This window comes from Lissotriton helveticus, chromosome 1_1, assembly GCF_964261635.1.
Source record: "Lissotriton helveticus chromosome 1_1, aLisHel1.1, whole genome shotgun sequence".
NCBI lineage: Eukaryota > Metazoa > Chordata > Amphibia > Caudata > Salamandridae > Lissotriton > Lissotriton helveticus.
This window is the reverse complement of record NC_136057.1, coordinates 1710191960-1710206360: the sequence shown is the minus strand read 5'-3', so window position 1 is coordinate 1710206360 and position 14401 is coordinate 1710191960.

Below are 14401 nucleotides of genomic sequence, written 5' to 3'. Positions count from 1 at the left end.
GCTTCGACATAATCTGTCTGCAAGAAACCTGGCACACGGATGAAATACATGTCGAAGGATACACCTCTTTTAATGTGAAGGCGGTGGCATCCCAGGCTGGCAGAGCCAAGGGAGGATTAGTGACCTTGGTATCTACCGCATTGACGGAGTTTAGTGTTAGCCATCATGTAGTAGTTGAGGAGCATGCTTCCGTTTTGCGCATGGCCCATAGTAGATGTAGAGATTTAATAGTTGTAAATTTCTACAATAACATTGTGGGGCCCAAACGGGGAACGATTCTTTTTGACATAGAGCGGGCCATTGATGTGACTTTATCAAGAACACCCAAATCAGCCGCAATCCTAAGGGTAGGAGACTTTAATATTAAAACATGCAATTATGCTCTTAAGGGGGCCTGTGGCCACAGGGAGGAGTACTCAGGAAGGGATACTAGTGTACATAACCATTTCCCACATAACAACTATGGCAGCACATTAAACAACCTCTTAGCCAAATATGACCTGGATCTCTTAGAATGTAACAAGAACAAAAATAATGCTAGGGGCCCAACATTCCATGGAAGAAACAGTCAATCATTTATTGACCACATTATGATATCTTGTTGCGTAGTTTACTCTAATGTGTGGGTAATCGAACAATCAGTAAGTGATCATAATAGCGTAACTGTGGATCTATTGGGATGGGGGCCCAAAAGGAATGTCTATAGTCAACCAATCCATGACATCGCGGCTGAAAGACCAAATGGGATGAGGGTGAAATGGATAAAAGTTGACCCAACTCATTTTGTAGCCAATGTAATCCGGTAATGTAGCAGTGAGGTTGAGTACTGTCTGTCTTCTAATACATGCCCGCGAACCCTGTTATCCAATTTTCTAAACATTACAAAAATGATTGAGAAATCTTTGTTACACAGTAATAGGAAACCAAGGAAGGTCAAGGCTGTGTGGTTTGATGAACATTGTGCCCAGTCACTAAAAAAGCTAAAAAAATCATTAGATGCCATACCAAGAGATGCTAGTAAAATCAGGGAAGAGCGGCTAAACTATAAAACTGCACTTTCAACTAGGAAGAAGGAATTGCAGGACGAGGCATGGGCAAAACTAGACTTGGCTGCAGATACAAAAGATCACAAACTTTTTTGGGGAGATTGTTAATAGCCCGTTTCTGAAGAACGATAACATTCCAGAACTAACTTCGCACGTCAGTTGCAGGGCCTGGATAGCACATTTTACTGGGATTTTTAACTCTGATTTTACTTTTCATTTTACCTCTGATTTTAACCCTGACGTTTTAACTATAACTACTGATATTGCTATTTGTTTTAAATGGGAGAAAATATTGTTTACTGTGACACTGAGTGAGGTGATTGAGGGGATTGAGAACAGCAAGGGGGGAAAAGCCCCTGGGCCCGATGGGGTTCCCGTGGATTTCTATAAATCTGAGATCACCCTATGGGCCCCCATTCTGACCCGTTATTTTAATGCTGCAATTGAAGATAAATTACCGACCTCATGGGGACAATCAATCATAGTGCCACTATTTAAAAAGGGTTCCAGGGCAGAAGCACGAAATTATTGCCCAATTTCACTTTTGGACTCGTCGTTAAAGATTCTGAGTCGCGTTCTCCTGGTGAGATTAGAAACCTGGGTAGAAGACAACAATATCCTCTCACCTATCCAGTATGGGTTTCGAAGGGGCCTAGGAACTATGGAGCAGTGCGTGAACTTGGAACTTATTATCGGCAAGTACACGAAAGCTAAGGAAGGGAATCTGTTTATGTGCTTTGCCGATTTAAGTTCCTCATTCGATCTGGTGGAACACGCACTGCTCTGGCCAATACTTCTTGCCATGGGTGCACCTGTAGAAATCATTCACCTTCTGGCCAGAATGTATAGTAATCTTTAAAGTAAGGTTAGATTTGGTACAGATGGCGAATGTACCCCCTTTTTTAAAATTGGAAGAGGAATCCGACAAGGGTGTGTGCTAGCCCCACTTTTATTCTCCCTTTTTATTAATCATGTTGATCAATTTTTACGTGAATCTAATGCCGATGCCCTGATAATTAATGGAAAGCAAATACCCGTCCTTTTATACGCGGATGACGCGGTCCTGAATTCCAGGACCGCGAAAGGACTGCAAAAGTTAATTGATAGGTTCTATATTTTTACTCAGGGTAGAAAGCTTAAAATTAACAAAGGTAAGACGATGACTATGACCTGTGGAAAGAAAATGAGGAAAAATAAGGCATTCTTTCTAGATGGGGAAAAACTTGAGGCCGTTCGGAATTTTTGTTATTTAGGCATCACCTTTTCAGGAGATGGGAGATGGGCCAATGAACAATCGTGTGTGGATCTGAAAATGATCAGAAATGTAAATTGCATTTTCAGATTTGCATCAAAACTCGGGGGTCGCAGAATTCGTGAGATGATTTCCATCTACAATTCAAGGTGTGTGGCCTCTGCCTTGTATGGAGCAGGGATATGGGGCCATAACCCCCAAATTGCACTGTCCATCCAGAGGGAGGAGAACAAGTACTTAAAACGATTATTATGTCTCCCTGCTGCGGCCTCTAGCGAGATTACACACAGAGAGCTTGGCCTAAACTACGTTACAGATTTGATTGCATTGCGTCCCCTGTCCCTATGGCGATCTATATGGGCCAAGGATGAAACAAGGTTCACAAAGGAAGTAATTGTGGATTGTATTAAACTTGATCGTCACTCCAATATTCCCTGGCTCAAACATATACAATTTTGGTACAAGACCCTCTTTTCCCAGGACATTTTTAAAGATACTTTAACAGAGTCAATTTTAACAAAGCGTGACCTTAAATCCACTTACCTGGTCCATGTAAAAGGGACTAGAATGAATAAGTATGCAATGCAAAGTACGTTTAACTTATATATGGAATATAATCTTAGTACAGGTCTATCCTCTTATCTTATATTTGTTAGTATTAATTCCCACCGCTTTGTTCTTGTGCGTCTGAGGCTTGGAATAGTTCACCACTTAGTGGCTTTTCCTATTGCAAAAAAACCTGGGACATGTCCGTGTCCATGTGATGGAAAATCCAAACAGAGCACTTGCCACTTTTTACTATTCTGCAATTTTTATGCTGGTTTTAGAAAGTTTTATTTGAAGCAACTGTTTCTTAATTATAATATGTGCAATACAAGAGCCGCGATGCAACTGATGTTTAATCTAGCTTCTCCAGACGTGTGTTATTATGTGGCCACCTACATTTTAAAATGTATGTCATCAAGGAAATCAATTATAATATGATTTTTATAATATCAATGTGTACTACTTTATGTGTAATTTACCGCCGGAGCTAAACTGTTTACATATGTATTTATTTGCTATGCACTTTATATTGCATATTTGCACCTGCCGAAAGTACCATATGTATATGATAGGATTGGTATTTTGCACTTTACATTAGCATTTTTGCACAAACTTTTCTCCTTTTCTCCTTTACAATAGTTGCTGTTACAATGTTTATAGTGACTATATAGCCTTTTTCTTGTACTCAAATGAGATATGTTGTATAACAATATAACGAAAATGGGTTTGGTGTATAGATATTGATATAATTTATCGTTTCATCATTTTTAAACCTACATAAATGTGAATCTGAAATTGTATTTATGTATGTTGCTATATGGTTGTACTTGTACAAACCGAATAAAGCATTTTGAAGCGAAGCGAAACACATTTATATTCTTTAAAAATCATTGCAATAACTAAAACGTTTTTACTAGACTGTTTTCAGTTTAGACCCCAGGACTGGATCCTGGATTTACAAAAGTAATCTATAAAGTAATCAGCTGCATTTATTTAGAAAAACCCATTGAGCTCAATGTTAAATTGTGCTTAGAATTGTGTTGCTGTTGCGTGGGCAAGGGATCGACACAGACACCGAGTTGGGGCAAAGAGGGCTTTATTGCCTTCAATACAGTTTTTCGTCTTACACTCAGACTTTCAGGAGGGTGCTTTACAAAGTCCACTTTTTGGTAGGGGCTTCGTTCTCTCCTAGACTCTCTCCTCACTTGCTCCCTTCTTGACTGGCGGCGGTTTCCAAGGGACTCCGGGTCCATATAACAGGGAACACAAAGACAGGAATACTTTGTTTAGTTTCCCTTTTCCCCATTTCTAGAATACAAGGGAGGGTAGTGTGGGAACACCCGTGCACGTGTGTGGTGCTCGTGTCTGGGTTCCAATCGGAAATACGTGGGGTGCTCGAAACGTGGGTGTGCCCAAAACGAAAAGAATATATAAATAAAAAAACGGAAAGGTAGAAAGGTGAGGACGTGGTTTCGGGAGCTACGGGGGTGCTCTGTCACGCCTCCCCACCCAGCCCGTGAAGCGCTTGCGTACCTGTGCAAGCCACGCTCCTCCAGGGGCGTGGTTGGACGGCTCATGTGGTCGTTGGCCTCCTGCCTCCTCCGGTCGGCCTCGGTTCCCAGCTTCTACGTCTTCTTCTTTCTTCCCTGGTCTCGCGTCTCCGAACAGCACCACCGATTCGCCTTCCATCTCGTCTTCTTTTCGGGGTTGGGACACACCCCCTTCCAGGATTCCCTCGGGGTTAAGGACACGTAGGTGGTGACGTCACAGGGCGGAGTCACGTCTTCCGGGATTCCCCATTTGTAGAGACTTCCCTCCAGCGTATCGTCGAGCCAGAATGTGCTTCTGGTTTTTGTAGTCCAGGGGTCCTGTCGAGAAGAAACAAAAGCCACAGAGGGATATTTTGTGACCCAACAACCCTCTTTATCTGTGCCATTCGGTAAGTTCGTCATATCACAGTTCGTCATGTAAGACAGTTGCCTACTGCAACCACTGTGCCTATTGTGTTTAAAAAGTTTACTGCCTCTTTGCAAAGTTTTACCTGAGAGTGCTCATATTGAGAAAAGTATATTTGTTGGTTCTAAAAATAAAACAACTATATCTTTTGATATAAAAGTCAAGTCAAGTCAAGTCAAGTATCTTTATTTCGGTTGAACAATACCATAAAAGATTCACATCATTATTTAAAAAGGAAAACAGTTTGCAGCCCAAAAATTCCAAATCACGCCCACTTTCGCATTAATTGTTCCTTAAAAAAAAATCCTTCAAAGGCAATTACAATATTAAAACAATAAATACATAATTTTCTAATTAAAAAACAGAAAGAAGCATTTGCTATTCGTTAAAATTGATACAGTCGAATGTTTTGCAATAAATATAACTTTTTAAAACATACTTAATATAAAGAGTATTACTTCCTTTAACTATACATTATATGAATAGTCCTAACACCAATTCTTGTCCCCTATGCCCAAAATTCCTGCTACTGTATTACATCAAACGCACTGGCTGTATCTCTATGCTCTCAAAATCTAAGACCCCGTCTCCTTCGCACTATCTCCACAGAGAAAAGGTATCTACTTACACTGAAGACAATGGGTTGAGTAGTCTTGCTTCTGAGAACTCTTTCGGCATCACAAAGGTGCCTAAAGCCCAGAAGGCGACAAATAGGTTTTATCCATTTCTTCCTTAAATGAGTGTAGGCTGAACACAAAAATAGTATATGTCCCTCATCCTCTCTTATTCCCATAGTGCACAAATCACATTTTGCCAGAACTTCCTTCCCTGCATTATCAACATTAGGCACCCATTTAGCAGTATTAGCCTTGATTTGGAGTATGCCGTATCGAAATTTTAAATACAGAGACTTCGCTAGGGATGGTTGAATCTCATCCATAAACCTTCGAAACGGCTCGCTGTTTTCACACCAAGGAACTCGAGAGTTAGGGCACCTAGCCTCGGTTTCCGTAGCTTGGAGGTATTAAGGTAGTCCCAATATCTTTCTTTTAACAGTTTTTTGCAGCCCAAGGTCAGACAAACAGGCTCAGACCAATAATGGTATAGCCCGAGCTTTGTAAACCAATCTTGGATGTGGTTCAACCATATCAGCCAAGTCGTACTTTTTATTTTCATAACTTCCTTTAGGGCATCTCTGTAATCAGCTAATTCATCTGTTGCCCAGAGACGTACCCAATATAACAACGGTCGCAAAGAGGCATGATCATCAGTGCGATGTATGTTAAGGTCCATTGTAAGTGGTAGTATGGGTGTGCGCCGTGGCATTGCTAATATTTGTCTGAAGAAAATGTTTTCGTGTGTCATAAAGGCACATTTAGCTGTGTGGCCCCATAATTCCGCCCCATAGAGAGAAGCAGATTGGGATTTGAATTTATATAGCTCTAGTGCAGGGGTCACCGCTTTACAGTAGCTGTTCTTATGTCTCTTGGCTATTGGGACTAGATTTTGAACAAGAAGAGTTTTACTTCTAACCACTTGAGATTTCCAGTTCATGTTGGTGTCTAGAGTAATACCCAAATAATTAAAACTATGCACATACTCGATCATTTCATTATTAACTGTTAGTGTTCTTTTAAAATTTCTGTGATGATTAACCGCCATATACTTAGTTATAGACGAGTTAATTTCCAAACCTTTTTCATCACAATAACATCGAAAGGCATCAAGTAGATTTTGTAATCCTCTGGGTGTCTGTGAGATTAAGATATTATCATCTGCAAATAACAGTGCCGGCACATGTTCGCCACCCAGCTTGGGAGAGTCGTGCTCGCAGCCCAAGAGGGTGTCCGGTATGTCATTGACGTGCAAGGAGAATAGTGTGGGTGCCAACACACATCCTTGCCTCACGCCTCTCCTTATCTCAATGCGCTCAGTCAATTCTCCATTTGGTCCCCATCGTACCCTGGCGTAATTAGCCTTGTGAAGATTAATAATCTGGTTCAAAATATTCCCAGGGACCCCTTGATCTCTCAATCTCGACCACAGGGAGCCTCTGGGCACAAGGTCAAAAGCCTCCCTGAGGTCGACAAAGGCCACATACAAGTTTGCCCTCTTTATATTGACGTACTTCCAGATGATGCATAAAAATCTGAACACTTGATCGACAGTGCTAATTTTCCCTCTAAAACCAGCCTGGTACTTAGTTAGAGTACTAGTTTCCTCCATCCAAGCACTTAGCTTAGTTAATACTTGGCATGCAAATACCTTCTGAAGGACATCAAACAGGCTAATAGGCCTGTAATGGGCCGGATTCATTCTGTCGCCCTTTTTAAAAATAGTTACTATTTCGGCGCCCCGCCATGTCTCTGGAATTGGCGCTCCCCTTGCAATATTATTACAAACGCAATTTATATATGGAGCCCATAGCATATTTTTGTGTTTCCACAGGTCCCCCGGTATCCTATCTGGCCCAGGTGCTTTCCCGGATTTAGTTGCCTTTATAGCTGCAATAGTTTCAGCCATACTAAAGGTCAGAGGTATCTCACTTGGGACTAACCCTATTTCATGATTGTCCAGTATGGGTTTGTTTCCAATCGGAAGGTATAATGTTGCAAAGTGTGAAGTCCACACTTTGGCTTCGAGAAACGTGTCCCTAGCGGGGGTTCCATCTCTGGTACCCCTGGCTATCATGCCCCAAAAGGATACCTGGTCGTTTGCTTTGCATGCATCATGCAGATCCGACCAAATTTTACCATCCCAACTTTTTTTGCCTTTGCAAGTGTCCCCGTATAAAATTTCCTTTTGTCCCTGAGCATTGGCACATCATTACATTTTGTAGCCGCAATTAGTTCCTTTTTGGCATGGCGGCAGGCCTTATAGTACCAAACATCCCCTTTGGCTAAATTTCGCTGGCCTGCTTTCATTGGCTTGGTGGCTTTAGTTAGTATTTCTCACAGTCCCAGAGTCATTTTTTCATGGATCCGTGTAATAGGGATCTCGTGCACTGGGACATTATCGAAAGGGGACAGAAGGTCTACATACAGATCGTAGATTCTTTTTACAGTATTCTCGTTCCCCAGTACCACTGGCCACTTCAATGCTCTACGATTATTAGACAACAGTGGGTCAATGTTGGTATGCTGGCTAGGAGATCCTCCCATATGTGACAACTTAAATAATGCCGAACCAATATTCAGGTTGAGTGGGAGGTGGTCACTTTCAATACGCTCATCCACTACGAGGTCCATTTCCATCGGCCAGAATGGAATTGAGACCATTATGTAGTCCAAATGGCTACAGCAGGTACCCCGCTTGAAAGTTGGTCTGCTTGGACTATCAGATGGAAGGCGCCCATTCCAAGCAGACCAGACCAACTTGATATAAAAACAATTGCCCTGGAGTTCATTTCTTGAGTGTGTGAAACCTTTTGCTGACTGAGTGTGTACAACAAGTGCTTTACACTGTCCTCTGGTATTGCCTTATTGCTTGACCAAGCTACCACTTTAGAGAGTAAGGTTAGACCTGACTTTAACCTCTGTTATACCTCTGGAGATTGTGGACTCTATACACACTGTACCTTACTTTGGTCCAGTATATATAGAGCCACTTTCTCACACTCGTATATAATTGATGCGAACAACGTTCCATTTGCTCGAATCCCTGGAGTGGGGGAATAGGGTAATTCCAAACTTGGAAAGTAGATTATGACTAATCCAAGCAGCACAAGAAGGGATAGCCTCTGCCAATGAAGGTCTTTTCGTCACAGTATCATTATTAAAACAGAGATATTGGTGGCCCGGCATTAGGAAACAGACAAAAAAGTATGTTTTGGAATGTGAAATATGCCAGAAGATGAAAGTTTCTACAGTGAAACGTCCTGTGCAGATGCCCCTGTTAATTTCAGATAAACCATTAGCGTACGTTTACCTGGACCACTGCGGTCCCTTACAAAGGGATGGTAACTATAAATATATCATCGTCGCAGTGGATTTGTGGTCAAGGTTCCTATGGATGTGGCCTCAGCACTCAGCTGATGCTCAAACTGTTATAAAAGATTTTTGAGAGTCTTTATCGGCACATACGCAATAGACACACGACATTCTGACCATGGCCATGCGTTTAGCTCTTGAGCTTACAAAGAAGCCATGGCCAGTTTGGCCGTAGCATTGCGGTACTCCTCTCCATTCCATCCTGAGGGAAATTTGGTGTGGAAAGGAAAAACCGGGACATAAAGCGGTCTATAACAGCTAGAGTATTAGGTTCGGGTGATGGGTGGGTCAAACATCTTTATGGGGTCCAACGCTCATTAAACAATTTGCTAAGAAGTTCTCTAGGTGGTGTCACTCCATATGAGGTCCTATTTGGGACAAGAATGTGGGTCCCAGATCTCGATTACAAAGGCACGGTGGTGGAAAATAAACCTTTTGACATCAAAGATAGTTTGGCTGTTTTACAGGACTTAAATGAACAAAGATCGAAACAAAGCAACGTGTTCCTGAAGCCAACCACCACTGGGGAAAATCCAGCCGTCCCAGCAAGGCCTGTCTGGATCTCAAAGTTTGGGGGTCTAGTCAGAGAGAAGATTGGGGATAAGAAGGAATTTGGGTTTTCTTACAGACAACCAGTATCTGTCCTAGCCATCCACGGATCAAGAACAGTACTTCTGCCGCCCCTTGCAGAAAAAAAGGAGAAAAGATTTGTGTCCATCGACCTCATCAAACCACACTATGTGGCCGATACTAAGCAGTAGGCCATGTGGACTCCGACCAAGTAGCAGACGCACTCCTCTAGCTACTACCCAAGAGGTTCAAACTGAAAGACTCATCACCTTTGAAGAGTCCGAAGTGAGAAATGAAGGACTAAGCAACTATGCTATGGAACGTATTCCTCTTGAAACCTAAATAACAGTTCATCCTGATACACCTGTCTACACCAACGTAACACGTGATCAACTGGTTCCAGCGATTTCAACGAATCCTGATGCAATTCCAACCATTGACAGAACAGCCTCTGGCTATTTCATACGTTTTCTGAGGATCCCAGCTAACCTGAAACGACGCTAGCACAAAGAACTTTCAAAGAACAAGCAACAGACTTTTTTCATCTCCTGAAAAAGACTTATCTGGTTTCACCATGGATTGAACTATGGATTGTTTCTGGAATATTTTTCTTTCTGCTTTGGCTAGCTTTAGTAATGACTATGAGTATGCTGATAAATGGAAGATATATTAAACAATACAGAGCAAGTGAAAGAGTGATCTTACTTCTGAAACCATACAAATCATCCCATAGTGAAGCAAGAGACTTGTCAGCAGTGAACATCAGCCGTTCCTATACATGATGGTATAGTTTGGGACAAAACTGAATATGACATATTCGGCCCATCTGAACTTTTGACGGTTCCACACTTATTTAAAATTTCATTAAGTGACTTTATTATCTCTAGTACCGATTCTGATGATTGGGACTTCGAGACTGTTAATAACATGATGTCTGTCCTAGTAAAATCAACTGCATTCTCTAATCATGATTATTTAGAGGGTTCATCAGAGTATGAACAGCTTTATTGTTACAACCACTATGGTCATCATTTCTTGCATAATTCTGCCACACCTAGAAATGTATTTATGTATAACCAATGGGAACATTGTCCTACACCACCAAAGGGTTGCTCAAAAATGCTTGCAATGGTGTTTCTATATTTTTCAGGGAACTACAACATATCCAATCCATAAACTTTTTATTTAAAAAATGTGAATAAAACAGGAATGAAAAGTATGTTAACCAATACAAAACAGATTTAGTCTGCAGCCTTTATTACCCAACTGCCTAGACAGGGTTTCAACTTTTGGAAAGACACAATTGACAAAAAATCTGTCCGGGGTACAAAACATTGGTAAGTGCAGGGGATAGAAGCTTTGTTTAGAGCCTGTATCATCCCACCGCAAATAATGTTTTTGAATGACACTGTCCAACAAACGTCTTGTCTTGGGTTAGCCAAGATCAAAGACATGAACACTCCGTCCATACCTGCACCTGCAAGTAATAGCATTACACAGGGGGAGGTCGACGTACATACTATTTTACATCACAACAGATCAGATCCTGAATGGGAAAAATGGTTGCTCTGGCCAACAGACACAAACATCTGTCAAGAACCATTCCTGAACAAAACACAGGGTTTTACTTTCAATAGGCCAGACCCACACGATGTTCAAAGACAGCATCCAGTGATAGCAACAACATACAGTGTAAGAAAACTGTGCCTTGATTGGCTCCAGAAATCTACACTAGAGGATGTGAAACAACACTTATCTTTACTTAAAGAAGGCGCAGACCTTAGGGATTTCTTGCTAGGTCTAAGAAAACCGCGTAAAAAACGTTTCCTATATGCCGGTGCCTATACTGCTTATAACAAAATATTGAAGGTTACCCAAGCAGACGCTGCAGAAAGAATACGAGAAATTGATCGTATTAATTTAGAGAAATCTCTCGCTGTAGTCGACAATGGGTTAACAACTCTGTCATCCAGGATATATTCATTGGGCAACATTGTATCCTCTGCCATAGAAATTATGGAACAAGATTTGGTCATGCTGCGACAAGGCCAATCTCAATTACGTTCTATTTTGCTATTAGGCTGGACGCTACAAAACTTCGTCTCTGTTTTCAGAATTCAATCTCATTGATAAACAGATTGAACTGGCACAAAGGGGATCAAAGTATACAGTACTGGGCATTGAAAAACTGGAAAAATTGCCATTTACGGTAACAGAAAAACCAACTACTGAGTAGATCATTCATGGCAAAATAACTCTGCCTGTTACAACTTTCCATTTTCAGTATTGCCTCAAAAATATACCAGCAGGCAGATATGAAAGATTGGATAAAGAATACATCAAGACACCCTGAGATTTACCATACACACACAGATGTTGGAGTGGGGGTGTGAAGTGTTTCTTAGCGGTGCACACTGTGAAAATGCACTAAGTGGTTCTCTCCTATGTCAGGGTATTAATTTACACGGGGCTTGTAACGGTTCCACTGCAAATTTGTCCTGTTACCTGCAAGGTTCACCAGCCACAGCGATTAATCCAATGTTTGGACAACTTTCAAATGGAAGTTACATTATGTTGAATGATCACAGCTGCTGTGGCATGTTGCCAGGCATCCCGTATCTAATAACGGTTACTTCCAGGGTCACTTGCTGTATGCAAGCCTTCTGCCCCCAAAATAGACCCAGTCAGGGAGTTGCCTTTATGGCCTTCACTGAACATCTCTTCTATACGAATTGATACTCTAAGCAGAATGAAAGCCATTCTTTTGCAACATACCGTGCCTTTGACCTCGGCCAAAGAAACCTATGATCTACAAATTGCAAGGACTTCGGCTGAGATACAGGCTCTGTTAAGTACAAACTGCCCTACACATTTCACCGAAATTTCGGGACGGATCTTAAACATGTCTGATACGAGCGGTATTGTGCATGTATTTAAGACCATATGTTCAGGATTGTTAACACCTTTTCAAGAAGTCCTCGGAATCATTCCAAACTTCGTGCACTCAGGGTTTGGTGGTCTGCCGCTAATTCTAGCACTCGTTGCAGGAATCCTGTTTTTATTTCTACTGCTACACAATAGCCAATCCACCGGCGTCACTCCCAGGACCGTGGAGAAAGCTCTACTGGAAAGGAAGTGTCATGAGCGCATTGTACATGGGTTTACCTCGTCTAGGAGAATTAAAATACCACATGATTTACCTGTTCTACGCTGCCTGCTTTGCGGTGAAGAATGTGTGCTAGACCTCTGTCTAACACTCCCTTCAGTCATGCCAACGGATATCGATACTGTGCTGGACCCGGTAAAGGACCATGCTCTGTGTTGTCCCCAGAGGCTACCAATCCTGATGACGTCATTCATTGAGATCTCCCAGATGCAAATTGCTACTGCTGAGGTACGAGAGGAAACAACGGGCACGCAGGTAACATCGGAAACAAACATTGCTGATGCTTCCAATGCTGAAGGCGATGCTTCGCATCTATGTGCGGTTAATCTTCTAAACAAGGTATTCCAACTATCACCTACAACGGTAGAAGATTTTTTTGTCTACAGGACTAGAGGATTTCATGTTTTCTCCATCCCCATACGCTGACTTTTGATTCAGCACACAGTGTACCAGGAAGACTTTGAATTTGGCCTTAATTTTTTTAAAAAAAAGACACAACTTGGAACTTTTTCCTATGATTGATTTATTTTCTCCAAATTTTTATTTTTCTTTTTATGGCAAAGTAATCTACCTACAGTAGAACTATTCATAGAGAACAGAATTCTTTGAACACTTCCAGAGACAAATAGTCACCGTGTCAAACAAATTCATTTATGTAACCTAACATAAAATAGTTTCTAACTTTTTCTTCTGTAATTACGAACCATTTCATCATGTGTATATATTTATGTTCATTCATTTGGCATTCACTGTACTCATATGCTAGAATGGAACATTGCTTTAATATGTACAGCACCATTGCATTTCATGCATAGCAACAGTTTTAATGCATTTTAAAATATATTTTAGACATGGTTTTAGCAACTCATGTGAAACTCTATTTTAGTATGTTTAGCATTTAGTAATGTCGATCATTCGAAACTGGAGTGGGTGTAGTGTTTCGATTTAGATACCCGTACATAGGTTTCCCGAATCATGCCCTTATTTAGGCACAATTCACATTGCCCTTATTTAGGCATAGAATCCCAGTCCTTATTTAGGCATCAGCCATGCCATCCAAATACAGGCATGGTCACCTACATCTGTCCATCCCACGTCACAACGAGTTCTTAGAAAACAGACCCTTAAGCCATTAGTACTTTCCCTGCTTGGATTATTGATTTCTCCAAGAACTCATTTATTACGCATGAACAACTATTACTTAGTGGTTCATTCATGACGTCTTCCTCTGCCCGACTTTACGTCACTGCTAGGATTCCTAGGCACCTTTCAGGTATAAATATACCTTCATTTACCATGGCAAACCACGGCTTGGCTACACAGCTCGATACGGCTTGCCACGGCAAGTTCGGAAGGAATTCGAGTCCCTGCCTGATGCACTGACCAGACGCTGTCTGTCAGGCTCGGACTTCTTCTCTTCGGAGCTGTGCTGAAATACCTATACCTTCCCCCGAAGAACAACCCCAATGTCTGAATGAGAACACAGACTACTTAAGGCAGTTTCACTGGGGAAGGAAAGGAAGGGGACAGCAGGGAGGGAGATCTGCAACGATAAAGAACAAGCTATTAGAATGAATCCCCCGTTCCCTTCTAAGGTTGACACACCTACTAGTTACACACAAGACACATAATATGCATACACTCTCATACCTGTAAAGGAAAATAATGGAGACTAGTGCGAGGAGAAGAGATACGAGGTGGTACCAGAGATTTTGCTCAACTGTAGAAGAAAACAGAAAGACATGCATGAAACCCTGTTCCAAGAACTACCATGCTATTTGCACAAAACTCTCCACACATACCATATCACGTGTGTATACACTTCAGTAACAAAATCCCTTAAACTTGATACCCCTCACTCGTGTCTCCTGCAGGG